The 26473-nt window shown below is 34.7% G+C and overlaps 1 protein-coding gene across 9 annotated transcripts in view; it reads right to left on the bottom strand.

Annotated features, from left to right (window-relative positions):
- Positions 1 to 26473, bottom strand: part of LOC150098842 (CUGBP Elav-like family member 4) — a 913499-nt gene that overhangs the window by 525846 nt on the left and 361180 nt on the right. The window lies entirely within an intron of this gene.

Here is a 26473-nt window from a genome sequence, read left to right as displayed (position 1 = left end):
TTATTTCGATCACACTAACTGTGTACCTCTAAGGTACAATAGTCACTCCGCAAATGTCAACAGTTGATCAACGCAACATGTAAAGATTAATGTAGCGCTGTTGTTTCCATTACTTGTGAGCTATGATACGCCTCATTTATATCAGAATTCTTTTGATTCGATGAAGTCTTCCTCTCTATTCTTTCTTTAACAAAAAAAAAAAAAAATGACAACCTTTTATCATAAATAATTCCGTTAAAATTGTTAAAATAATTGATTGGTCTCGTATTAAATGTGTGTGCCATTAAAGAAGAAATGGTTCGTCTTTTAATCTTATTACGGAGTGTAATTAATATAATTAAACTTGAATAAAAAATTCAAGCGCGATGAAAAAATGCAGCCATTAAAAACTCGTATAAAAATGCCATTTCTTGTTAGAGCGCAAAGAGGGAAAAGTCCTCTTCATGCTTACTGCCTATTTCATTGGTTACGCTACTGGTCCAAGCTTGATAAGATTTAAATTATGCATCGTACGTCATAAGAAAACATCTAATATATCTTTTTTTTATTAGAAGCTGCTTTGGGGACTCCAATCTTCTGTGTAATGTTTACGAACAGTAGTTGATAAATAGAACTATAAAACTATCAGCACAAGGCTTTTTGTAATGGGATGGGGGAAAACTTTTAGAAGTAATGAATTTCCAAAGGCAGCTTTTTCAGTCAAAACATTTGCTGTTTTTTATATTATTCATCTTAACCTGTAACCTGAATAGAAAGAGGAATATATATTCTCCATTCCTTTCTTACTGCAGAATTCTTAATGGCCCTGGAATAAGAGAATCAGATTTGCATAAAGTGATACATTCTCGTCTTTTAGACAGCCAGCATTTCTCACAGGGACATTAGCATTTCTTTAATGAAAGGCAGCAAAACAGCCTCTAATCCATATTCCTTACCCTATTCTGATCCCTAGTTGCGGCCTCGAATTATATTAGAGCCTTGTAACAAAGGCAAGAAAGGATGGCTGACATTTCCTTCCGTCTCGAATAAGTTTTCTTCGTTTATTCCTTAGATTCGGTATTTGCAGAAAAAGGAAGAATGCACACAAGGAAGCCTAGAAGAGTCCAAAGATGTAAAAGACAGGAAGAGACATGGAAAGATGTTTCTAATGGTTGGAGAACTGCTAAAGACAGAGAATGATGCAGATAAATTATCATTTCGCTTAATAACGTTGGACGTGATGTGATTATCAGAAAGATAACATTGATGACAAGCGCAGTGCAGGAAAGAAACGTTTTCTGCTAACGACGAGTATATTTTTAAATGAAACTCGGTGCAGTACTTTATTCTTGTAGAAGTCAAATATACTAATCTACACCAGGTATAAAACATAACTCATTCGTCATTTATTTTCATCTTCCATTCAGCTCTGTTTGTTTCTTTGCAACGCATCAGAAGGAGACCTAAAATAAGATTCGAATATTATAACAAACAATTGACTTTTAAGAATCTGTCCTTATCCAATATCACTTTTTTTTTGATATTTTTAAAACTCGTTTTTTTTAATTACTTTGAAAAAGGAATTGATGATACCTCAGAGTATCAATCTCCTCCGCTATCCTTTTCCATACTGTATTAAAAATAATAATTTTGGGGTCCCACCCATGAAAGATTATAAATCTATAGTATGATGACAGGCTATAAGTTTTAAATATTAGCAATTTAAAATAAGGAGAGCCAACATGGAATATTTCAAGCCACTTCAGACCTTCAATAAGCGGGGCTATGGCCTTACACCGAGTTACATCTCCTACTAAAGACAATTACAACCACCCATGTCTACACCGATATTCGAAGTCGGGGACTGTTCGTTAGCGAGCATTAATGTTATCTATCGGCCAACCTAGGCGGGCATAAGTTTTTTTTTTCTTTTAAATTTTCCAGAAAATTTATGTTTTAGCATAATACCGTAACTGAAAAAGGAGTCTAGTTACTTAACTCTATTAAGTATTCAGCAGTTTTTTTTAATTTTTTTTTAATGATTTTAAGATTTTTAAACTACTTTTACTTGCTATTCCTAATATAAAAAATTCAAACGTTTCTAATTAAAACGCTTCGACTTTGTGACATTGCATCTAAATATACTAAACCACGTTCCCCTGCATTCCCTTTTTCAATTCGACTCCTAAGAGTATGACATCTTTTGAAGAGTATCCCTTTAATGCAACAGAGACAGGAAAAATTCGCTCTTTGCCATTAAGCCTTCTTCGCATTCATTTTTCATTATTATTCTGTAACTTGAATCACGGAAAAGATAACAGTAGATTATTTTCGTAGATTTACATTCACTTTTATTAATCATCAACTGTGATTTAGAATGGAACTATTTCATGACGTAAGATCTAATTGGATCTTCAATATATTTGAATCTTTTACTGAATTATCTTTTCTACTGAATCTTAAAATATTTGTGGAAAAGCTAAAACATTTATTTTGCAACATGAGATATTTCTATTCATTTTCTGGATCCTTTAAAAGAGTGGAGTTATACGAAAGCTTATCCTATACGAACGGGAAATGGGAGAGCAAAGTAAACTTATCAAATAAAATTCATCCCTCATGAAAAACCTAATAACCACTGGGTCTAAAATTCGTGGTAGTAGTGTCCAGACAACTTTATTACCTAGTGCGTCCGGAATACAGTTTTAGGAGAATGATTCATTATATTTTACGACAAATCTTTATGCTTACTAGAGGATCTCGCCCGTTTGTCCCTGACATGGGCATGATGTATGGTTGGTATTAGTGGAAAAGAAACATCACGGGTAGAGATATTTTCTTTCGCTCTTCACAGTGTAACAACGCGGAGACAGGATACCCGAATCTAATATAGTACAAGTTCGGTGAGTGTTATACCCAATTTCTGGTTTCCATCAGTCATCGAGAACCTTCAGAACAAACATACCACGTCACAAAATCTCTCGTCAAGCGATTGCGATAAGAAATATATTCCTTTATAAGCAGTAAAAACACGTTTCATTCCCTCATCCTATTCAAGGCTAAAGGTCAATATCCGCATGGCTAACACTACGCGTTTTGGCACACTTCCAAATTGGCACCTTTCCAGACTATGAAGGTAAGTAAGGGCCCCTGTATCGTAACTGAAAAAAAAAAGTGGGGAGGACTCCAATTCCAAGAATCTAAAGTGAATCTTTTGTTTGATTTTCTTGTGTGCAACAACATTTGCCGAGAACCTTAAATAGGTGGAATATTTGGTCCTTTGTGCCCTGATTTTTCTCTTCGTGCTCCAACACCTGAAAGTGAAAAGCAAGTAAAAGAAAGGGAAAAAAAAAACTTTCTCAAGCGAAAGTTTCTTCCCAACAATAGCGTTGATTAAGGAAATTAGAAGGTGGCTATTCGCGATGTCTTTACAGGTGGAAAATTTGTTTCAAGGAATATGTCATTATTTTCCTCCTTCAAAGCTGGAATTTCGCTTTAGAAAGTAAGGGGGGAGGGGAATTCACATAATGAAGACTCTTTCCACGAGAAATTTTTCTTGCAGACAACCTCATCTGTCTTAAACAGATGCGTAATTGTTTTAACCGAGCGTTGTGAAAAGACGTGCTAGAAAAGCCGTCCATCCATACCATTGAAAACCTCCGATGATTTTTTGAGATAGATGACCAAGATGATTTACTTACGAACTTCCAGATCAACTCCACCTGTATGAAGAAAAGGATAGAATTTGCGTTCGATCTCTTCTCGGCTTTTCTAAGTCATTTCTCTTTTGAATTGAGACTAATCACATGTTTGAGAAGTAGAGTTTTTTTAAATACCGGAGAGACTGCATGTTTCTATTTCCACACCATAAGTAATTTAACCGAAACTTTATAATTATATTCTTTCAGAGATTGCGCGGGGAGAACTTTGTGATAGCGCAGTGGTGAGTGGTTTTATCAGACGTTGTTTGCGGTTGGTATCATCTGTAATTATCTGCCAACAGATTCTAATCGTGTTCGAGACATTCGTCTAAATGTGATTGCTTCTCTTCTAAAAATAAACGCATGGTGTTGCTTGTGGTGCAATCCATCATTTATATTCCTCTGTTTAAATGGTGATTAACTGCAAGATTCTCTAATTGTAGTAAAATATTTTTTTCTAAATAAGTAACAGTAAGATAAAAACCTAATTCGGTATCGTGTATTCTTAGACCCATCACACAAATACGTTTATGAATTTAAAAAGGTTGACGTCATCATAACATTTGCATATACAAAGGGAGCGATAAATACCTCAGAGGGCGATAAAACGGAACAGATTGATCTCATAGTTTTGTTATGGCGTTCAAATTAGTTCACGTAGAATGCATACGCCGGTTCCAAACACCTTTCGAAATTTGTACCTCACTTCTAGAATGTGAAATACAAACTTCGTTATTTTCAGTCAAATCTGTCACTTTAGAAGCAGCAAGCAGCCTTAGGAGTCTTATCATCACGTGTATCACGTTTAGCGGGGGAGTTGCTGGACACACGAGACAGAATAAACCAGATATTGTCACAGTGGGGACAATTTCCACTTTTGCTACTTCTTTGAATGATTTCTTTATACGTCATTCCAGAGATATTTTAATATCGCAGTATAATGTTGATGGTTGTTATCAAAACACATCAGTCTCAGTTCTTTCCTTCTTTTACTAAGCTTCACGCAAAACTGTTGCTCTACTGAAGTTCACATGTTGAAAAATCGATAGCACAAAACAAGATAACAAAAGCCAAAGTAAAATGCCAAACACGATTGGGTTATTGCAGGTGGGTAGTAAAAATTGAGAGATATGAGGATCAATGCAAAATAGAGCTATAATTTTCCATGATCTTATCGAAAAACGTTGCTGCATATAACACAAGTCATAACTATTTTTTTTTGTTTTTATATTGTATAGGTTTTTGTTACAAACGTATTCTCATATTTGTGGTTGGTTACTAAGTGCGTGGTAATTATTTATAGCAGAAACTGAACAGTTCTCCTCCCTAAATGAAAGCCGGCCTGGTTGGCCGAGTGGTTAACGTATCCGCTCTCCAGCCAAAAGGCTGCGGGTTCGAATCCCGTCGTGGAAATGGATGCTTGTCTATGAAAATGCCAGTGGTGGTGGGCGGTAGATGGCGTTGGTGTAGATGATGATAGCTGCAGTTCGTTGTAGTTGGTGGATTGAGTGGTGGAGACAGAGAGTTGTAGAGTAGGTGCCCTCCCTCGATGAGTCCCTTGGACTCCCTGGAGGTATCACGTCATAATAATAATAAAATAAATGAAGCAGAAAATAAATTACACGAATCTTTTATGTGATTCTCATCCAAGAAATATTTTTTATAAACCTGTAGTACATTTGTACCGTGGCTGAACCAAGGATTTTTTTCTACCTTTCTTTAAATTAATGTTCTATATTTTTGTTGAACCTCCGTAGCTCAGTCAGTATAGACGAAGCCCTTCTGGTCGCTATCTGGTCTCTTTCGACTAAAGGTGAATTAACCGGTCTCATGCAGAGGTGGAGGGTTTTTTATCCCTCAAAACAGGCAAACCGGTCCCGTGAACACACACGGCTACAGTCATAAAATATACTACGCCAAGAAAGGCAACGAGAAACTACCTTGCTCATAATCATCTCCCTATTATGGTAGCATATAGTTACCCTCACCAGTCGTATGGCTGAGGGAATAGGATATTTTTGTAGTTTTTATTTATTTTTACATAGTCTAAAGATCAAACATGGAACTTTTTCAATCCACTTCAAGCCTCCAGTAAACGAGATGGTGGTCTCACCAGGTGACGAAATTTATCTCCCATCTAAAAACATTCAGAAACACCTATGCCCAAGGCATCATTCGAACCAGCACTTCGTTGGTCGGAAAGCAGACAAGCGAACCACGTTATTTGCCGTCAACCAGACGGTAAATAACTCAAGTCATCTATATGTTTACAAAAAAAATATCTGAATCATGTACATTAAAAGGCTTGCATCTTACAGAGAAGACGAAGCAGCCCTAAAACAAACTTAATGAAAACGAACTGTGAACAACTAACTCAGAACTGATCAGAAAATGCACCGCATGAATACTGATCAAGAAATTCCGTTAGGATAAAAAATAAAAGTAAAATGGGACGACGCGGTAGTGGAACTATGCATCCATGGGCAATTATTTTACCTATGGACGAGAATTTTCCTCTTAAAATAGGCGAACTTAATAAGCCAGTATAAAAGATGCCTTCTACGGAAGATAAAGATTGTTATCAGAGAACTCGGGTCACTTTGAAAAGGAGGTTCACCAAGAAAAAGAATATAAAAACGCGTGGCAGTTACTATCTTGCCTAATGACATGGAAAAAACTTCACGGTAATATATTCAGATGGAGTAAAGGATGACAAAAGAGTTATCTCTGCATCCCTTGTCACGGATGCGACATCGTGAACATAAATATTAAATTCAATTAATCTGACAAAATCATAACACTTAGGAAGAAATAAAATTTTTGCGTCCGACGATAGGAAGCTCGTAGCGTTACGCCACATAAAAAAAAAAAAAAACGGGGCATGTGCAAAGGCCACGTGCAGTCAAAAATCCGGACGGCAAATTAAATTTTCACGAAAAACTTTCAGAACCACACGAGATCAATACGTTGTATCAGAAATCTCAGGCGCCTCCATGACAAAGACGACCTCCCCTCTATCGCAGCTTTTTCCGAATCCCAGTGAAGAATTGGGGAGAAAAAAACCCAAAAAATAGGCTCTAAGACATATAATAATATTTGCGTTGTCAAAATTCTTCTTCTACGCATACGGACTTGTGGCACACCTTATGAAGAGTTGAAGCGGTCTGAATAAACTCCTTAAAAGAAATTGGTGGCTTGTAAAAATATTAATTATTAGTGGGATCCTTGTATATTTCGCTTGTGAAGAATAAAAAAAAATGGTATTAAAAATAATTTTTTATTTAATTTTCTGGGTTCGCACTTCGCATGTTTTCTTTGAAATATTGCCAGTCGCTAAAGGGATTTTTTTAGGCGTAAAGGATCGAGAGTCAAGTCAACATGTCACTCAGCTACTCACGCCCTACGTATTAAAAGGTAACAAGCCTTTCTCACACCGAAATGATGCGGATTTAAACGCTGAAACTCACGATATAATAAATTTCTTAATTTACTTGTAATTGGCAAACTTTCACCAGCATACAACTAAAAAATATAATAAAAACTTTTTCAGACAATAAGAGAAATATTCAATTAATTAATCCGAGCAAGCAGAACCTGTTATTGCTATGGAAAGATGACGTCACATCCATCTTAGATAACGAAAATATGTTATTGTATGCGGAGAAGTTTCTTTCCTTGTTTATCGTTAGTGTATTTGTTGTGCATCATTGTCTCTGACAGATTAATGACCGGTCTGGAAAACTAATTTTTAATATCGGTTCTCTAGACGGCTCAATCTTTATAATACCATTTTTTTTTAATTTTCACAAGCGATCCCACTAGTAATTAATATTTTTACAAGCAAGCAATTTCTTTTGAGGAATTTGTTCAAACTAGTTCAATTCTTCATATGATGGTCTACACGTATAGTTAGAAAGATTTTAACACACGAATGTTATTACTTATTTTACAAATTTTTTTTCTCGTTTTTTTAAGTTTCTTAATTTTTAAACATTCCATGATTTCAAAATGATGAACAGTATTAATTTAATTAAACCCACCCTATATGAATAATTGGACCAACAAAGTGATATACATAACGAAGAAGAACGTGATATATGCACAAACTATTAAAGTTGTGTTGCGTCAACAAAACATTCTTTTCGGCATTATTTAAAAACTATAATTGTGTTACGTCAACAAAACATTCTTCTCAGCATTATTTAAAACGACTCATTGTTGATGAGTTGAATAAAAATACTATCTGTTTCAAGATAAAATTTTTGAAATAATTACTAAACTGAGAGCATTGTTTAAAACACGTTGTTTAGGAACAGTTACACAAAAAATAATAAAAATAGTACACATTGTTTTTGCAACAATATTAAGAACCAATACGTTTGTTTCTACCTCATCGAGCGAGAACTACATAACCCTACACGTCAATATGACTTAATAAAAGCATTTCCGACTTGTGGCTATTGGTTACACGAAAACATTGCTTATTGAAAACCGGGGAGCAACAACAACATTCGTAATCTTACTGCTCCGATAAAAAGGAAGCAATTGGCAGGAATGCTATTATATTGATATACTTTCAGAAAGATCTGTTGTGAGGCTTTAAATAAACTATCTAGCAAAGAAAGTTCGCGTTTCCTGTTTTTGTTGTTGTTTTTAGCTTCATGCATTGTCGATGTCTCCATTTCAGATTATATTATCTCTTTTCCACAAATGGCTTGTTTCAATGGGATCTCTCCCTTTCCTTATTCAGAAATGACGCAACTCCATGTAGTGGTCATCTATGTAGGTTTATTGCCATCCCAGTTACATTCGGTTGCGGAGGATGAATAGAAGAAGAAGTGAAAGAAGGGGGGGGGGGGGGAGAAATAGCACGCTTGTATTTGCTTGCAGCTTACACAAACAACGCTCCCGGGTAAAAGAAGATTAAAGTCGCCCGAGAAACATAGTAATCCACAATAGAGTGCTGATACCGCGATGAACTCCATAAAACAGTGCCAATATTCTTGCATCGACTGAATGAACCTCTTATATGGACGCTTGACTCTATAAATTGGAGGGAAATGCAGCAAAACAAAATGTAAAGACAATCACGCTTTGTTGTGAAGTCATTTTTTAGATCAAATTCAGAAACGTTGTTGGATAATGATATTTAAACATTCTGGATGCAGGCTCTAAAGAAACATTTTCAGTTAGAAACACTCATTTCTCATGAAACATCAGTCAATAACCGATAGGTGTCGCTGTATGTAATCTTAGTTTGCCAATTTCCTGCATAGCTGATTTGCTCTCGTAAAGATGAATATGTTTCTTTTTCGGGTTGGCATAGAAATTTGAATCCACAAGTTTGTGTTACTGTGGAATGCTCGTAGGGGGGTGATGGTGATTCTGGGTTACATTATAACAATATTTGCAGTTCTACGGAGACTTTTCTTTTTTTCATTCTCGATTTTTTTTCAATCGATCAAAGATAGCGAGTAAGTTCAAATACATCGTTGACTGTACAACGATACCTTTCTCGTTTTTAAAATCATATTCGAAAGGAAACAAAACGTTTAAATTAGTAATTTATTTTGTTCTGCTTGAAATTAGACCCATATAATTAAAAAAAAAAAAAAAAAAAACTCGGTTTCGATGTGTTATGCCCAACACGAAAAATAAAGTGAAAAAATAAGTCCTGAAGAACGGAACAGGCGAAAATGATTTTTTTAAAAAAAAAAAAGCTAATTGAGTTAATAACAAGAGAGAAATAATAAAAATTTTGACTTCGTTAAATTTCTTTTTAAGAAGTCAAACTTAGATTGAAGTTCGGTTAGCTGGCGTCGAGATTACTAAAAGAACTAACGTTATAAGATGATTGTATGCTCTATACGTTGCACGTTACGTAGGCGAGAGTTTCTCTCCTATCTATGAGATCAACTAACTCACGCTTAATTGAAAAGCCATTATAAAAGTTCCTGGCATCCTAGCGGAAATCAGACCCAGGTTTTCTTCACCCAAGGGCATTGTCGCTACTGCACTATGAAGGCGCTTTGAAGTTCGGTATAATGCCTTATGTAATAAGGTACAGTAGTGAAAGATACTAAGCGCTGTCACAGTGCTTAGCATCGTATCGAACAACATGCTAAAAGCATCGGTTTATATATACATATATAGAAACCGCGTACCATCTTAGAAACAGAAATCTGATTAATGTAAGCCCGTAACTGTAAAAGTTACGGGCATGCAATAATCTGTTTATTGTGAGTCTGTTTATTGTGAGCCCTAATTCCTACTTGTATTCATTCTCTTTCATGTTATACCAGTGACGCTTGAAGCAGCGTGTATCAAACCAATCAAGATCTTTTATTTTTTTTGTTACGACAATTCGCGTGGGCAACACCAAAAACAAAACAAAAAGAAACTGGAAGAAAGCCAAACAGCTACGAACAAATTAATTCATTGCAAAAGAGAACCTCATGGATTTCACAGATCCATTCCAGCGACTCACCCAACATCCATAAATGACTTTGTAATCGTATTAATCAACAGATGATTGATTCAGTACGATTCTCTGATCCCTCAAAACTGCGTTTAGAAAATTTCTGTTGCAATTCGTGTGCTGAAATATTACAAGAGCTCCGAAAGAAAGAAAGAAGTCACAACAGGTTTCAGTGTGGTGGATTTAAAGAGCTCTTTCGACAGAGATAATTCTAAACTTTTCCATTGCTGTTTATTCAGTACTCTACAACGTATTCCCTTTTCGTTCCTTACAACTCCTTCATTTTGTTCTCTAACTTAATTCCCCAGTTTGTTTCTGTTTTCTCGCTAAGTGCACACAAAGTGTGAGACTTATACCACTAATTACAAAGAGTGTACATCCACTGTAATCATTTGTGCTGTCACCACCACGCATGTATCTCTCGTGCGTGCCTGATAGGTAACCAACCTGGCTGACTAAAGTTTCATCATGATAACTCCACCAACTATATTAATAAGCCAACTTGGTAAACTACTGCGTTAAACACAAAGTTGTTTCTCTTGTGTAATTGTATGCATCCAAATAAAACATTGCATTGCTTATATCGCTTCCGTGCCTATTTGTATCGTTTTATCGTCTAATATAATATGTAGAAAAAAAAAGTAGGAAATGTGTAAGTAATAAAATTATATTAAATATATTTTATCGCGATTGCAACAAAATTAATTATTTAAGAACACCATTTGATGTTTCTTAAATGATTGAACCAAACACTTTTGTAAACTATGAATTAAAAGATAACTAATATAGAAGAAAAATAAAACATTCTGTGGCATTTCACCTCTCTCTCATTTTCTGTTTCAATTTAAACATCTGAGATAATTTTTGTGAATTGGCAAGATTTGAAATTTAAAAGATCTTTTCTTTTAAAGTTTAAATTTAGAAGTTAATTTTAAATTTTCTGCCTGCTGTAAAATCAAAAATAAAGCTCATTAATCTGCGATCGCTAGAAGAACAGGAGAACTTATCTTACTTTGGCCACACTTCGTATAGCACAGAACCAAACGGCAGACCACGAAAAGTAGTGATGATTGGGTATGGAAATAGCTGATTGTAGTAAAGACATCTAGAACTTTCCATGCTTTTTTGTGCAAGGTCTGCACAAAAAGCATGGAAAAATTAAATAGAAAAACAAAAACTACGAAAATTCAAATATCTCGCAAAAACACACCACATTAAAAACAGCACTAAGTTAAATACAAACAAAAATTATTCCACAGAAGTTTCAAAATAAAATCCATAATGAACAAATAAAATTTTGAGTCATAATACAAATCATGGTTTTGCAGAGTCTCTTCCTATGTCGGTTATCGAAAATGCATGCTCTCGAATCAAAAATATGCGCAGGGGCGCGCCGCACACAGGCGCCAGGATAGTAAAGGCGCCAAAAAGGAGGAAATACTAAAAAAAAAGTTTTTTTAAAGTGATTTTTTTATTAGAGAGGGGGGGGGGGATAGAGGCGCCAACTAAAGTTTTGCACACAGGCGCCGGACACTATTGGCGCGCCCCTGAATATGCGCTACTGAAATTTTTGAGGTTTTTATTGATGCTTAATTCATATAAAAGTTTAGACATTTCTAAATTGGCATTCTTTTTTTTGGCAAAGTATGGTAAATAAATTAAATTTTTAGATACATTTCTCACAATGTGATATATACTTAAAATAACCTTTGATTAGTGTTGTCTTCCCACATGTAAATAATTCTTTTCTCTTACTGGCTGGGCAGCATTTAATGAAATTGGGTATTTCGAATCCCCACTACAGTTTTTCAAGTTGTCTGAATTCTGGTTTTTGAATCAGAACGTTTCCTTAGCAAAATCGAAAATAGACAAAATGAGAAAAATATGTAACAACGAAAATAAAACATTGTCCACCGTACATATGCTAAAAATTGCTCTGAGTTACAATTGTTGGGATCATTAATGAATTCAACAATGAAATACATACAACAATAAAATACAAAAAAGGCAAATACTGAACTTAGTATTTGCCTTTTTTTAATTTTCTCCAATCATTTCTGCACTTGTTTAATATAAATGCAATTAATGTTTTGACCAATAAACTTTCTAACGCAGTGAATTAAGTCTAAGGTATCATTTAATTAATCTATCCTTTATCCTACAGTATATAATATATCATTTACATTATATACGGTATTCTGTTTCCAAATTACATTTTTGATAATGAATAATAGCAATTATTAGAGTAGCAAAGATAAATAAATACACAAACGTTAAATTTGTCTATTCAAAAAAAAAAAAAAAAACCTTCAAGACAACTAGAATATTTCTCTCTCTGGTTTCACTAAACCAAAAGTATCATTTTCTCTCAAAAGTCGAAGGAAATAAACTTTTAGGGGAGGGGAAAGCAAAGGAAGGAAAAAGTAAATAGAGAGACTGGCAGAAAACTTTTAAACTTTGATAGAAATATTTCCGCTCAATTTGCTCCGATGCCCTTTGAAACGGGTTCTTGAAGCAATAGAAAAGAGTGGATTTTTTTTACAGCTTTTCTGTTTTTCTGGCTTCAGTTTAGCACACCAAGCAAAAAAGGAAAGAATTATTTGGAACACTTTTGTTGCAACCCAAACACTTTTGGGAGAGCAACGATTCTGTAGGTATCTCAAAATATTATCATACGAACGTCAACATTCTCATGTTAAAAATCCTTGACTGATTTTTTTTTTAAATAAATTTATAAAAGACAAAAATTATTAAAATATTATCCTGATGTATAATAAAATATTGTAATTTGCTTGTTGTTGGCTAAGACAAGATGTGACGTCATGCTTCCATAAAATGTACAGTAAATGAAGTATGCGTGAAGAATGAAATACAAAATAAACAGTATGGTAAACAATGTAACAAACAATGGAATAACAGTTTTGTTATAGCGTTTAATCTGTATTTTTGCTGACGTAATTGCCTTTATATAATAAAAAAAGTTTTGTTCAAAATGGTTGTGAAGTTATTATGTTTCTATATCACAGCCTCAATGTTAAGTTCTGTTTACGAAATACAGAAATGCACAACGTCTCTTTTCGATGTCAGCAGACCAAAATATTGTCTATAAATGATGTTATCTAGGCAAGAACGAAATAGGCGATATTGGTAATAGGTAAACACTGCTCGTGATGAAGCTCCGGTTATCAATAAAAAAGCAATATCAATAATAAATGCATTTGGATTTCCAATAAGCCAAATCATTTTAGTGATTTGGTGCATTTGGATTCCCAATAAGCCCACTGCCTCGAAGTGCTACGTCCTATAAAGTTTATCCAAATCATTTTAGTGATTTGCGCAAACAATGGCCAAAGCATTCTTAAATAAAAGTATATTTCCTTGACTTTTGCTATATAGTATATATATGACACAATAAATAAAGTATATATCTGAATGAATTTTCTCATACTTCCCTTACAGCAATGCACTCAATTGAAACTTATTCAGCTTAATTTGAGATTTCAGATGAATTTCCTCCAAACCCTTTGTTAATTATACCGTTACATATTTTAAAGCTAATCATTTTCTATTCTGAACGAGAAATTCTAAATATTCGCTGCCGTTTGAATCATTTACCGGATCTCTAACAAGTCAGGTGTACATTAGTCAGTAATTAGTTCAGTACGGAAAAGGCGAACGCCTCTCTAGCGCTCCTTCGATTAACAGTTGCTATGCAAAACGGACACATTCCTCCCATATGTGCAGAGTAGGTTATTTTTAGGCCATTAACTGGAGGCGAGCGTAGAATACTATGGAATGACGTGATTAGTTTTAAAATGTGTCAACCCTGGTCAATAGTACGTTTTCACTAATGACACATCTATTTAGACCATGTCTGACTTCTCCAACTGTGCGCCATTATGTATCAAGTGAGGGGGGCCACTTGTTAACCATCCAAATGCAACGTCCGCTAGTTTAAACTAAGACTATAATTGGTGATTTTATTTTTCAACGAGATGCATAACATTTTCCTGGTTTGTTATGCATCTTTATGAAATTTAAATATTTTAAATAAACATTTCCATGACAATACTGTTCTCCCATCTCGAGAACTAAATTGGCAATGGGACCATATCTCTTGCAAATTTTCTTTATTCAGGTTCTACTTACTCAACAGGTCTTGACACCTGAAGAAACGAAATTATTTTGTGGGAAATAAAAATATTGCAAAGATACAAAATCCCTGTAAAAAGTAAAAAAAGCCAAAACAACCGAACGAAAATGCGTTCGTATGTTATTTACAATGAAAACCTGATGAAGTCATCCTCAATTGATATCATATGTTTTCAGGGCTTTTATTCCATCACATGTTTTTAAATGTCCAAGCAGTTCTGATTTTAAAATTTTCGCATCAATCTCTGTTTTTTAAACTTTAAACAGTTCCATAAGCTATAGAATTTAAGTCAATGAATTCTGTCTGTAATAAACATTTTAAATTTTAATGATTTTTAAAATATATTATGATATCGTATTTCTAACATAAAAAATCTTCTTAAAGAAAATGCTTCTATATTCTGCATATACCCCTCTCTTCCATCACAGTGTCATATTTCTTCTCCCAAGACTACGATATCATTTACGGATAAATCCTAATATGGTGTTTGTGGATTCGTCCATAGAGGTAGCGCCCTCTCACAACTTTATACATGAAAAAGGGAAAAATATTTGTGATCAAAATATAATGATCTTTTCCATAGTTTTACACGAATAAGATAGTAAATTATATCGCTTAAAAGGACACTTTGTTTTTTTTACTACACATCTTACACAGTTAATAAATAGACTTCTCAGATATCATAAACGAAATTTTAGAGTGCCTGAAATATTAACAATTTGACTATGAAGTATTTCATATTAGTCTCTAGTAGAATCGATAAAACTTGGTATGTGATATTAATCAATAATGCGAATATTTTAATGCAAATACAAGAAATTGCATTACTACAATAATTTTCGAGTACAATCATTTTAATTAATAATTCTAAGTACATAAAAAACAAAGTTCGTGCGACATGAGCACACTTTGCCGATGTCTTTGCAAGAAGATCTGAACACTACTACAAATTCAAACTTCGCCTGCAACTATCGCAACATTAAGAGGATGATAAATACAGGACACTAAAACCAGCTAACAGAAACGGACAGAGATGCAGTTGAAGCCTGTCGACATCCGATAAAGCACGACTTCGGAAGCACGGAGTAAATTGTCAATTTTCGCCAGCCAAGATCGGAATCGTGCTTTATCAGTGGATTCCGAATGGAACAGGGGGCTCTCTCTCTTCGCACGCAGCCCGGTCTAATCCCGTGTCAAAGTACCATGTTTATGGATGACCATACGGAAGCCAGTGATATGGAAATTCCGTAGGCGGAAGACGTGATAAGAAATTACATCCACTAAACATACGCCAAAATAATGAAAGTGTATAAACGCGTTGCCGATGGCTGCCGCATCTTGTTTGGATCCTGGAAATCCATAAATACTTCTAGGTAACTCGCAATAGCTCTCTCCCGAACGTAGTTTTAGTAGTTTCCGTGTGAAAGGCATGTAAATTTACGTCAGCATCCACACAACAACAAACAAGGTCTCCGATATGTGTGACGGACACTAGACCTGCCTATAAATATCTGTATATCCAGCATTCGCAGGCAGGTGCAAGCGATTCTCCCTGCATTCAGCCCTCCCCCTAGAACGATGATACAACGGCACTTTCTCATCTTCATAGCACGCGTCTGTCTCGCGTCTGCATGCCGCCCATTTTTCATGGACACTGTTTTGCCATAAACGTAAAAAGCGGTACTCCAGAGACTGGAATGACCGTATCTGGTAGGCAACGGCCATAGACACTCAGATTTGATATAACCCCTGATAGGGCCATCTGTATGAAGGATAGCAAAGTTGCGGAACACAAGAATTCTTTACTGAATTTTATCGAATGAAAGGAATAATTTGACTGGCTTTTTTGCTACGATAATTTATTGGTTTTCGGATGAAGGGAACGTAGCAATGTTTTATTCTTTCTAGACTTGTCGATAACTGGGTGGGCAGGGAGGAATCACTATTGAAATATTCGATGTTTTATGATAGGGTTATTCAAGCTAGACTGGTCGATATTTGAAAATATTTTTCAATTCATTCACAATCTAAAATTTTTGTAGATCTCTTTCGGAGCAATGTATAAGCATAGGAAAAAATGTAGGAAAATAGAAACAGCAATATGTGAAGGATGTTAAATGTTGATTAATATTTTTATATCGAAGTGCAGAATAAAGACACGTAACGTCACTCTTATGGAGATTTTCAAGTCTTGCTACAATTCCATTAGAAAATCTGTCAGTTGTATCATCCACCATTGTTCTATCGAAGGCTTCAATGGATTTTACTCTAATTTTATGTTGATTGCGGCACAGTCTGAAGAATGACCTCGTGAAATCCGCCTGAGTCCACTGCCGTCGACAATAATAGATATTTTATAGATTCAGCTTTCTCAGCAATATATAAACAATCCAACTAATGTCGTCTTTATGAACTTGATGAATTTTTCTTGATTGTTTTAATTTACCGAGGGGTAAATGTTACTTGGTCCTTACGACTGTGCAAAGAAGCGAAGGGTAATCATTTTACTTTTATTTGTTATGTTATGAACTTGATGAATTTTTCTTGATTGTTTTAATTTACCGAGGGGTAAATGTTACTTGGTCCTTACGACTGTGCAAAGAAGCGAAGGGTAATCATTTTACTTTTATTTGTTACAATCTTAAAACAAAACTTTTTTGGCATTATAGAAAGCCTCATGTTGACAACCCTATTTAATCTGTTGAACACTTAACCTGGTGTACAAAGAAATAATGATTTCGATATATCTATCTCATTAAACCCTATCCTATCTTTATCATCTGTTCCTTAGGACGGGTTGAGTCCCCTTTAATGAGAGGCTCACGACGAATTAACAGCCGGTTCGTCACTCATCTGCTGCATCCCGAAAGGGCAATATTCATGACTGTAATCCGTGTGTGTGTGTGTGTGTGTGTGTGTGTGTGTATGTTCAGGGCCGGTTTGTCTGTTCTGGGAGACAAAGAACCCGAGTTTCCGGGTGAAAAAACACCCTACCTCCATATCAGACCGGCTAACTCACTTTTAGTCGAAAGAGACCAGATAAAAATAGTTTCTCACGCCATTGACGGGAATCGAACCCAGGTCTTTCCGACCAAAAAGCTTCGTCTATATCGACCGAACTACAAAGGTTCAACTATATCATTAAATAATAATAAAAAAAATCTTAATTTATTTATGAATGTGTAAGTGTTGTATTATTTTGTACAAGTGTATTATTTTTATGTTTGAATCTGTTGACTGATTTTAGAAGCATAATCCAAGAATTAGTTTTGTTATTATTGTCATCACAGGCCATATTTTCTGGAAACGCCATCTGTGTGTGGATCAAATATGCTTAATTCGGATTTGCCGGTTTTCAAGATACACACACATATTTGGGATTCTTGTTTCATTTTTAAGAACAGCCAACAAATTCGAAACAGTCAGCTGAATCTATAATCAAAAAACATTAAAAGCGATTAAAATTCTTAGAAGACTGTAAAGAATGCATACAAGGCTATTTATTGCAAAGAATGCAAATACTTCGCTAATGTCATGCCCTACCAATTACCATAATTTTATTTTATTGTTGAAATCGTTTTATTTCATTGTTGTGATTTTATTGTTGTGTTGAAAGTAAAAGTTCATTAGATTCAGAGAAGATCACTAAAATTCAAATTGATTCATTTGCATTGTTAGACAATTCAATATAGAAAGTCTGTTTGCTTGTTACGGTTTAATACTATGTGACTCTTTCAAGGTCGCTAGGCAAATTCGACAGTAAACCGGATTAGAGTATGCTGCCGGAATGCCGCACGTACATAATGAGGTAGAAATTGACTAATTGCTAGCAACTAGATATGCTATCATGCGCAAGAGAATTATTGCACTCCAATTTTTACTGCAGTCAGTGTAATTTTTAGAAATATTTCTCAAATTATTTTTTTAATTAATTTTTATTACATTAAGCAATATCTGATAAATATCTACCACCTAGATGTATAGATGCTACTTATTGAGAAGTATTACCGGGATGGTTAATTTTTTTTTCTTGATCTTCAATTGCACCAGATCTCCAGATATTTTAACCAATAAAAGCATGTATGATCTGAGACAGAGAGGGGGGAGGGGATTCCGAGTTTGAAAACTCTACTACTTCCTTGTGTGAGAGATGTTTCTGATTTCTTTTGAAATGTTCCTCATATTTCACAAGGAATTCGAACCCATCTTTTCTTCATTTACAGGATGTCGTTGCTATCGACTGCGCTACGCTTTTGTGTGTATGGGAACGTCACTATAAATGGATGTCAGGAAAGAATGGCATAACAAACCAGGTTGCTAAGAAAATGACTGTGTGAGATATTCGCTTCATTCGAGAAGCTACGAAGCGAATACGAATATAAATATGAATCTGCTATAACTCACGTATTGAGTTAACGCACACCTCTGGCACAAAGTGATTGGGAGGAAAAATGCAAAGAAACTCGAGAAGTTGCATCATTACCTTAAAATGCATTTTGCTTCTAACTGCCAATCCATCTTATTCGGAATAAGAAAAAAAGCTTAACGTCCGAACGTTTTCATTTCAAAGTATTTGCATGTTTCTCGTTTCAGCCATGGCTCTACTCGTTTCAAAATAGGTCAGTGCAAAAATACACTAATCATTAATTCTACTTCAGCTGACGGACAATTTTAAAGCACTCTCGATACTTTAAATATGGCAAAGTTTCCCTAAAAAAATTTAGCAAACATTTCGTCTAGATCGTGAGTCATTCCACAGCTAAAGACTGCTCTCCTAAGTACCCTTTATGAGCTGTATGGTAAAAACTTCAAGATGCTGGCTTACAAAGTTGTAATAAATTATTACAGAAAGATATTTTTACTTCTTATGGTTATTGCTTGATGTCCCAAAATACGTATACCACAAGGGGAAAGGGGGGGGGGGGTAGAAACCGTAGTTATTTTCAGAGTTTTTAGCAAAATCATACTTCCATTTGCCAACAACCATCTCATTTAATGATAGTTTTTGAATTCATTTTTCAACCTTCTTTTCCTTCTTTCCGTCCAAGTCATTACTCGCTTGGATTTTAATACTACCTCTCGGAATCATCTCTGTACAATTTTAAAATGCTCCCAAACGAGGTTCTAAATGAATACTTTGCGTGACAGTGTATCACTGTCTTGAAATGCGCAACAAGAAAATGAAAATCGGTCTTCGTTTCGAATTAAAAAAAATAATAAAAAACTCAACCACTTTACATCTTGGTTCATAATATTCTCACGTAGAAAAAATCTATGATAATCATTATAATAAATAAAAACTGAGATAATATTTAATCGTAAAACCGAGTTAATTGTATTTAATGTTTGAATCGAATAAATTTCATTATTTTCATTCAAATATGAAAATATAAACTACCAATCAAATATGAAATGAACTACAAATAATGTATGTACATTTTTTGTTTTATAAAAATGCTTCTCTATTCTTGTGAACATGAGCAAAAGTTACAATTAATATTGTTTCATTCATTTCGCATAAGTAACAAATGGATGAAATTAACATTTATAAAGCAACTTATGATTCAATCTCTGGTCCTGCACGCGAGCAACAGTAAACATGTTTACATATAAGCGAATCTACTTCACATACAAAGAACAATACGCTTATTTGTTAGACAAAAATTTAAATCCATTACAATTTTCACGTTGCACAAAAAATGCAAATAATTCTATCCCTTTGCACCCGTTATAATTTTCACGGTGCACAAAAATGCAAATAATTCTATCTCGTTGCAGCTTTGCTTATCACCTTCCATTGACAACAATGTGTCAGATTCGGTGTTATAATGAACAAAAAGAGTTGCCTAACTTCAGATCACGTAAAAGGTATTGTACTTTTCTCATTCAGAGAAAGTGATCATTAATCTTTTCGATAACGTGTAGGAACGCAAGTTATTACTTTAACCTGACAACGTATTCGCTAATGTAAAGAGAAAAAAAAAACTTAAAAGAGAAGGAACAGGGTTTCTAAAAAAAATAGTAGAATAAAAAAAGCGAATAAGCCTTACTCTCTGGACAGATTCGAGTGTTAAACGTCACCCCACTACAAATGATGACAACAGTTTGCAATCCTTCTCAAATAGCGACGCTCTTGCAAGACGAAGGCTAAAAAATATGAGAACATAAAAATCACGTGCGACCTTCATATCCCCGTAAGTTATGTGGTGCATCCGTCCCTGCGCGTTATAAAGCGACGTCTATAACCTGGAGAATGTCGCACTTGCGTCATGCGAAAAACCTTTTGCCGTCACGTTCTTCCATTATAAGCGAAGCAAGAGTCCCTATAAAATGGACCATACATCCCATTTTTGGCGGAATAAGAGCGGCCAGTGGGCATCCTTAAAGAAAATGATAGGTGTCTGTTAAGATATCTACTCTAACTTATTCTTCTCTACATTCTTACTTGAGCGGGGGTTGCAAGAAGTTTCTGTTCAACTCTAATGAAACTTAAACTAGAAATATGTCCTCCGGCTGCTCCCGGAGGCATGCGAAATTACAACGAGTTCCCTAACGTAGAATACGGACGTTTTAGGTGCTTCTAAATATCCAGGAACTATAAGAGAATCTTCGTTCTTCTTCTTGATGTAGTTACCTTTTGGTAATAAAGTCCTACTTTTCTATCTAGAGTCGTGACGATTGAGCCGCAACAGTGTGAAGTAAGAAAGAGAATGCCATGGTATTTATGTTGTCTTGCACATGAATACCAAATAGAGGAGGAGGAGAAAGAAATGTTATCGGAAAAGTACGAGAGGACTGGAAGTTTTTTTTAGTCAATAAATGGCTGACATAATTATTGAAGAAATAACTATAAATAGGATAGAAAAATCTTCTATGTATTTCTTTAATCTGTTAATATTCGTTACTTTATGAAATTTCAGGGAAGTATACTTGTACTAAAGACTCATCCATAAATTAGGTAACACTTTCGAAGAATTTATTTGTGTGAAAACCCAGGAATATATCATATTCCCGGCATTATATTCACTTTTGTTCTGTACTTTCAACACAAAGAGTTTTCGATCGGCCCCTTTCGATCAAAGCTACGCTACAATTTTAAAATAAATTACATAAACAAAAACAAAATATTTTCTTTAAGATATTCAGATATATTTCTATATGTATAAATTCCATAATTATAGATACTGCAATTCATACTACAACATTTAAAAATCGGATGATAATTCAGTAATTGCATTCTGTTTGTATTCCTTGATTAGCATAGGGACTGAAAATAATTTGAATGATTTGAAGATTTTCTTAAATTATTGGAGTCCACTTTAATGAATCAATATGCTCTCAACAAATTATTTAAAAATTATTGACTACAGGCTTTGCGACTTCTCGTTTGCAGGAGTAATATAAAATATAAACTCAGAGCACTTGTCAAAATACTGTCATAATCATCATCAAAATACCATGCTGTAAATTAAAGTAGGAAAGTAAGGTTACCTTGAGTAAAGAATTTCAAGTTAGACATACAGTAGCAGCGAACAATTTAATCCTGCCAAGCCTAATTTTCATCAAGTTTTTGGTTTTAGTTTCAGTTTTGGTCTCGGTTTTAGTTCATTATTTTGGTTAAGTGTTTAGCTGTCTCTACGATGTTTATTAATAGTGCTTTTTTAATAGTGTAAACAAGTTGGCATTTGTAGTTTTATTCATTTTGTACAGCTATAAAATGGACACATTTCCAAGAAAGCGTTCAAATATACGTACTCTATCTCAGTAGAGATCCATGACTCAAATAAATTGCCGATGAATGTGGTGTTCTTCTGGGATTTTAAAAAGGTTTAGAGAAACGGGTACCTTTTCTCCACAAAAAAAGGAAAACTACACTTACTCAAGATTACTAGTTAAGAAAAGCAAAATGAGTACAAAGTGTCTGCTGTAGATTTAAATAGAGACTTGGCAGCTAGTGGAATTAATGTTTTTGACAACAGTCCGTCGAAGATTGTTGGAAGCGGGAGGACTGCCAACAGACCAAAAAAAAACAGTTGACGAAGGCTATGAAGAAAATGAGGCTCCAGTGGGCAAGTGTACAAAGGTTGGACTGTTGAGAAGTAGAAGAAAGTCGTATTCTCAGATGATAGCCATTTCTTTGTCCAAGGAGAGAGAGCTCTATGTTCGTAAATCAGCGGCTGAGAAGACTTCCCACGCATCTTCAGCAAGCTCCTAAATACCAGCTAAAAAGATGTTCTGGGGTTGTTTTACACACGACTGTCCAGGATCACTTGTCCCTGTGGACGGTATAATGAAAAGTGACCAATAAATAAGAATATTGAAGAAAAGAGTGGTCTCACAGATCCAGAAAGACAAAGAACTCATTTTCCAACAGGATCTCGCTCCATGCCACACTTCAAAAAAAGTGAAAGAGTTCTTTCACTTTTTTTTTTTTTGAAAATCAACTGCTTCAGTGGCCAGCTAATGCTCTTGACATTAACCCAATAAGAAATTTGTGGGCCATATTGAAAAAGAGACTTGGAAAATTAACTTAATACAATCCATTATAAAAGTATGATTTCCAGATGCAGAAATAAGAAAAATGTGTTCTACGTTGGTAGATCCACGCCTAAGCGAATTAATGAACTTATTGAGAACAGAGGAGCATATAAATTACCAGGTAAAGTTGGAGTTTAATTTCTGTAGTTATTTTTTTGCGAAATTAAAAGTTTTCTTTAAAACGTGAGTGTTCGAATTAATTTGTTCTACTGTATAATTAGGTTGCAAAGCAAAATTTCTTAAAGAGTAAGAAGATAAACAGAAAAAGTGGGTATGGTGAAGGAGCATTGAGGAGTAGGAAGATATGTAAGAAAGAGTTGAAATAAACATTTCGGAGGAGGAATTCGATAAAAACTATAGCACTTTCAAGTAGTAATATCTGTAGAAGAGTGGAAAAAAAATGGAGAGAAAAAAGGAGATGAAGTCAAATGTCCTTGTGCCAATCCTTTCCCTCCCTACGCGATGGCCACATCATTAAAAGATTCTTAGTTGTATGAACAAATCCAATACACGATCTGATGATTATGAGTTCGGCTGTTTACAGTGGGGGGGGGGGGGGACTCGTCTATGCAAATAAGTATTTGAAAACTATAAACCAATGAAATTTTATTGATTTTAAGCCTTTTTAAACAATGCTTTTAAAAAGAAGAAGCTCTACATTCGCTGATATGAAGAACTCTTTAGATTAATTTAAAAGACTGTCTTCCTATAAAGCAGGGGACATTCTAGTGTAGAGTAGAGTAGAGTAGAGTAGAATTAATCCTTTGCTAGTGTTGGTGGTGTAAAAAAAATAGGAGAGATGGTTGAGCGCACGTGTGTCTCGCGAAGAGAAACTGGGCTCTAAGAGAGAGAGAAAGAGGGAATTTGAAGTAGGAGGCTTAGGTGCAATTCTAAACAGATCACATAGGTACGTGAAAGGTATACATAATAGCAAACGAAAACTAAGGCACGCAAACATCCTTATCTTCTCCAGGCACGCGTTGCATAGCCAAGTCTCTATACACAAACACACACATGTAGACGTTATACAAAAGAACAGTTATAATGGTCTTATCAGCGCACCCACTCTTTACAAAGAGACTTATGTTTGAAGATTCACAATAGAAACTTGCCCAGACGTCGGAAACAATGGGAGGTATCATTTAACTCATCTCACTGCACAGCCTCCTCCTCTTCACCCTTATCTTAGCGACAATATTTTCTCTTTCTCTGCCTCTAAAGATTCCTTGTTGTTAAAAGCAGGTTGACTCTTAGTAAATGGAACTAAATTAACGCCTAAGAAACTTAATCTTCAAAACAGTGCCTTTAATTGTACGGACCGAAGATTGTATAACAAACTCTGCGTCAAACGCAATCGTCTTCTCCTTTCAACCAGCTCTTATTTCACTTGGGTTTATTTCAGAAGATTTAAGCCTCGTAGTTAATTGACAGAACATTCCACCATTACTAAATCGGTGTAACCATAGTAACCACGCTGAACAGTTTATAGCTAGCATGGTCCCTTGTATATCCTTACACGGAATGCTTACTTACATTACAATTTTATACAAAAACACACAGAACGATAAACACATTGGATCCTATATAAAAAATTTCACAGTAATGGAATATTTATTAATTTAACAAATTAGCAGTTCTGATTTGAGAATAAATGCGCTATCTGAAGCAGCATAAAAAGTTGCTGGGTAAATTACTGTGTGTCCTAATCCTACCTACATTTATAAGAATCGAGACAAATCACTTCTTATAAATGTGCAGCCTAAGAATAGCGATATCTGTTCAGTCACTGATACTGCTCCGCAGTACAAAAATTAAATTTAGCGGATATATTGAAAATATATAAATTTCACAACGGCTGGAAACAAAGAAATTTTACCGAGATAAAATAAAGTTCAAAATAAAGAACAAAACACTACATGGTGTTAATCCGAACAAAGAAAGGAAAATTATACTAATTAAAAATATGTGTTAACACTCGTCTTCTAAGCTCTTTGAACCATTATCGATGAAATGAATAAAATGTAACAATAGTAATCCAAAAGCAAATTGGAATTAAGCTCGTCGGTTGTTAGAGTAGGGTTTCACAAATATAGTGCGCGTACTACGGATTAACAAACATATATTGAAACAAACGATATGTTGAAATTCAATTAAGAGTAAAGCTTGCTACAATGAAACTGGACATAAAAAATGTTTTAGACTTTGAAGGTGAGAATTCTCTTACTTGCTCTCTTGCTAATATTCACCAGTCACCGTTATCTAGAACATGCTACGATACTGCCATGGACCGATAATATATTGGCAATGGCATTGTGACAATGTGAGGCAATTGTTATATGACCGATAATACATTTCAGTTTTCTCTCAAATATTTGAGTCGGTTTCCACAGTTTTGATTCTTACTGAAGCAGAAACTACATACTTGTGAAAAATAAAATGGCAGTTGAGTCTCCCAACAAATAATTTCATAGTGTTCACAGCGTGATGACTGCTTTTACTGACAAAATTATTGTCAGTAAAATTGACCCCTCCCCCATTGATCATAGTAAAGATAATACCAGCACACGTTATTGAGAAAACATGGGTATGGATATAGTAGATTTCCATTTTATATTTTTTACCAAATTCGGTTTCGAGATGATCCGCGAAATTATTATTTCAAAGTCGAGATTACGCTTGAGTATTTGGCAATGATACAATTCATTTTCTTTGGGATAATTCGCTAACTCTTACACTAGCATAGGTTAGTCGAATCTGAAGATTAAAGGTCATCTTGGAGCCCTGCTATCATGAAAATCTTAACATACGTTACTTAATAAACGAAGGATATGAAGATTAGTGTGAGATTACATTCAATGATCATCACTGAATGCGTCTAACAAAATGCATTTTGGTTTTTCGTGTAAAGTAGCAGCTATAACTGTTCGAATTTAACAAAAATTAAAATATTCTATCTGTTGTATTTTTAATTTCCTCTTTATTTTTAATTAATCTTATCTAATTGTTCATCACAACAATTAGAACAATCTGATTGTTCTGATGAACAATGAGATAAGAAAATATGCTAAATAAAATTCAAATGAAGTGGGAATAAACGAATCAAATATAACTCTGACGATAAAAAAAAATAATACGATCAGGTAGTGAATTCAAATCCACTCTATAATCGATATAAGCATAACGATAGCGTTGCTAAAATTTAAACCCTCCTGAAGGGTTGAAAATTCTCATTATCCATCGACCGAACATAAATCTGCCTCCGTGTGCTTGTGGTATTTGATATTTTCCATACTGACACACACAACAATGGAATCTCCGACATTCGCGAGCAAGATATTCACGTGCGGGATGATACATTTCAAAGTTTAATCTGCCATCGTATCCTCAGCAATATGCATTTAATTCTTCACGTTAGGCCATTTAATAGGTGTTGGTTAGTAGACACTGGAAGATGCCGGTCGCCAAAGTTTTAAGTTTGGTAGCAATTAAGCTCTCTTAATCACTGGTATTTTACTAGCTTAAAACCCGAAATTTACTTAGAAATTCTTATACTTCCAATAATTTACATTAACGACATCATAAAAGTGTCGTTTTAATGGGCTCCTACGATCTGCCGTCTATAAA

Source organism: Typopeltis vanoorti, chromosome 15, assembly GCF_054136105.1.
Source record: "Typopeltis vanoorti isolate ZY-2024b chromosome 15, IOZ_Tvanoo_1.0, whole genome shotgun sequence".
NCBI lineage: Eukaryota > Metazoa > Arthropoda > Arachnida > Uropygi > Thelyphonidae > Typopeltis > Typopeltis vanoorti.
Note: the sequence above shows the minus strand (reverse complement) of the source record. Positions and strands in the feature narration are given on the sequence as shown.